A 3,842-nucleotide genomic window follows, 5' to 3' on the forward strand; every position below is an offset into this window, starting at 1 on the left:
TTCGGCTCAATTTTAGGACAGTCAAGTTGTGGGTCTTTTAGTGCTTCAAAAGATCTTTCTTTTAATTGTAAACTCGCTTGGAACGAGTTTCGACGGAGAGAGTTATGGCATGATCAAGTTTCGCACTTAAGCTCCGCATTACGGACGACTTTGAATAATTGCTTTGGACGAGGGATGTGTGGGCCTATGGGAGTCATTTTACAGTGTAACTTAGTCGAGTCATTAGTTAAAATAGGTTTTTACTTGGTTTTGACGTCGACTCTCGTTCAATTGATAAGATTACAAGATCATCGACGCGCTAGCCACGTTGTTTGGTTTTGGGGCATTCCCAGATGAGTGGTGCTATCTCTTTTATGGATTTGTAAATTCATATCTTGAAAGTGATAAGGATTTGAGTATCGTACAAGTTATTAAAGCATGTTTGTTGCCTAAAAGTTTGGATCGGGCAGTTACTACCTCTTAATATTTGAGAATGGTTTTATGATATTGTGAAATGATATATATGTATCGCTTTGCGAACTGATTTATGGAATGAGTTCTAGATGATTTGGAAAACGTTTTTATGAAAAACATTATGAAATGTTATATATATCGATTTATGAACAATTCTGAACTGAAGTGAGAAATGTCATGTAAAGTGCGTTCAGTTTGACGAACGAAGTGGAGAAAGATTATGTATTTTGTTTTGTGAAATCAATTGGTGATATTGATTGTGGATTTGATTCTTGGTATTGTAAGATATGTGTTTTGTATTTAACATCGCTGTAAACCCATTGAGGGGTTTTGGGGTATGCATACCGGGTTAGAATATCCTTCTAGGCCGAGCCACCGGCTTTATAGGTGGAGACCTTGCCAAGCGAGGAATCTTGGTAGCCTTGTCATAGGCTTTGTGTTGTGACCATGGTTTGATATTGAGCAGTAGATCGATTGATGGAATGGACCATCGACGTGTGATGTGATATGAGATTTATCAATGGAATAGACCATTGATATGTGCTTTAAGATTGGTCAATGGAATGGACCATTGACGTGGTTTTTAATAGAGATTAATCAATGGACTTGACTATTGATGGTTAATTTGATATGGTGGTTTAAATGAGTATTTCTTATTTGTATAAAATCTTGTTGAAATGAAACAACTCTTATGTAACTCGATATGTATTTTATATCTTGAGTTAACTTATGAAGTTCTAGTATTGCTTTGTATATATGCATAGTGGCTGCTCGATCTACTTAGAAGAAATACGCACTACTTACTGAGCTGTGATTGTCACCCCTCTTTCTCAATCTTTTCAGGTTTCTTGGTTAGTAGTCAATAGAGCGAAAGCGATGTCGTGGAGACTTTTGGGAGTTGGATTTCTTGTTGTGGTTTGAGGCTGTGTCCTTCGGGTGGAAGGACGGTCGTGTCATCTCCTATCTTAGTAGGTTTTGGGGTGTGGACCCAGTTCTGTTAGAGATTTGAAAATAATAGCGGGAAAAATAACAAATCTTATCCAAACCGTGTGAAAATTTTCAACCAGTTAGGATTCCCTGTTTCCAACACTTTCACGTTTTGAGTTTTTGCTAAAAAGCCCCCAATTTTTTATAAAATTTGGTTTTTTCTGAGAACTCATTTGCAAATCATTTTTAAGGCCGGGAGGACCATATCCAAATTTTTTAGCAAATTGACCCCCTAAACATTGTTATTAGGTCCCAAAAATTTCCAGTCTACATAATAAGACCCTTATAAGAAACTTTGTAGTTTTGATTTTTCGCAAAAAAGTACACCAAGCTCATCAAACTCGGAGAAACATGTTTTGGAGTTCAGAAAAAGGAATTTCAGATTTGGACACAAAATTTGATTAAATCATGAAAAATTCCTTTGAACATCCAAATGAGCTCTGATTTTAAGAAAATTGGTACCATAAGAAATATTTAGATCTCAGTGTGAAATTTTCTGCAGAACACTTTTCCAAATTTTAAACACACGAATTTAAAAAAATTTAAGAACACATGAAGGTCAGTCAGGAAATCATCTATCACAGAGGATGAACCTAAATGATGATGCTAATTTTCCTAACCTAAGATGCTTGGAATTTTATGAAATTTTTATGGTAGAAAGATATGAATGTGAATTACAACTTTCATGAAGAAAGTTTTCTCAAATGATGAACGTAAAAAATTATAAAAATCGTCAAACAGAGCAAGGTCTATCAGGAGCACATAAGAACAAAACACAATATACTCATTCCAGATTCTGATATCAACTTTCAATAGAGTTTTAGCATAGCAAACGATGTCCATTCTAAATGTGCAACCTATCAAAAGGAACCTCATGACATATATTTCGTTTCTATAGTTCATCACTTCGCGAGATTCTAACATTTTTTAAGTCAAATCATCTTCGCAAGTAGACTGACCATCAGGATCCGAGAATAGCAAATTTAAACTCACCTTGTGTTTTAACTCTTCGACGTACAACCAAGTGATTCGGCCTCTGTATATAGCCGTAGGATACCACGGAGAAGCCTCGGAAAACTCGACGAACCTCTGAGAATCAAGTGTACAAGCTAAAGTGAGAATCGGCTCGATTTTGCAAAATGAACGTTTAATCGAAAAATGAAAAGAACGAGATGATCCAGCGGCCGTTCAGAGGAACCATTGCCACCATAGCCTCGCGAAGACATCGGGATGGATTGCTGAGGGGTCGGAATCGCCGGAGAGATCGTCGGACAGCCGGTTCGACCGGTTGAACCGGCTAGAATCAATACCGGCTTAGTCGCCGGTGTTGTGACCGAGAGGAAATCGGCGCCGATCGAGATCCTTTGGCCACCAGTGCTGGTGGCTGGCCTCACGATGACCTTGAGGATGCCGTGAGGGATGTCGGTGAGGTGGCAGTGCGCCGGGAACCGGCTGACAAGCTATCGGACTGGGCGGGGGAAGTACGGCCGTGCGCGCGCGCACGAGAGAGAGAGAGAGAGAGAGAGAGAGAGAGAGAGAGAGAGAGAGAGAGAGAGAGAGAGAGAGAGAGAGAGAGAGAGAGAGAGAGAGAGAGAGAGAGAGAGAGAGAGAAAACCAGATCTGAAATGAGCCTCCCCTCCTCAACTTTTGGAGGGAAAATCTTTATATATCTCTCCAACTTTGAATTCTAGCCCTTGGATCAATCTAATGGCTCTAAATGTTCCCTTAATGATTAAGAATATTCCTTAGGGGCTAAGGATAAGTGACATGGCACTATGGATGGCCATGATGTATTCTAAATGAATGGCAATGATTCATTTACTTAACTCCTAAGTAATTTTGCTAAATCTTTAAACAATGGCATTTTGGTAATTTCACTTGAAGGGTGTTTTTGTAATTTCATTTAAGCACATATTTGTCATTTTGGGCACAAAGGGATGTGGCTAGCCTTGGCTGGTCGGAATGAACTGTCGGCCGTTGGATTTTTGACCGGGAAATGGCCGGTCCAATCGAACTAGTTCAATTTCGGCCCAAGCGAGTGGAACCGGTTGGACCGGTTCGACCCGGGTCGAATCGATTCGGTTTTTGTTCCAATTTCATGCAATTTAACCCCCATCATGATTGATTGACGCAATTGAATTGAATTTGATTAAATTGGATTGAACCAATTTGAAATACAAGCACAAATTGACCAATTTTAACTTGTTTGACCCAATTGCTCTTCAATTTGAGTTAAATTGCATGGTCAAGCTAGACTAATGAATTTAATTGAAGTCCAATTAGCCAAATTGAGCTTCAATTCATCAAATTGGATGTTAGTCTAGAATGGGTCAAGTTGAATTGCACTAATTGGACCAATCACTCTTAGATTTCTCAATTATTGGATCACTAAATTGGTCAAA

Source organism: Syzygium oleosum, unplaced genomic scaffold, assembly GCF_021117445.2.
Source record: "Syzygium oleosum isolate NSW1041296 unplaced genomic scaffold, Sole_v2.1 Sole_v2.04, whole genome shotgun sequence".
In the NCBI taxonomy this organism is placed as follows: Eukaryota; Viridiplantae; Streptophyta; class Magnoliopsida; order Myrtales; family Myrtaceae; genus Syzygium; species Syzygium oleosum.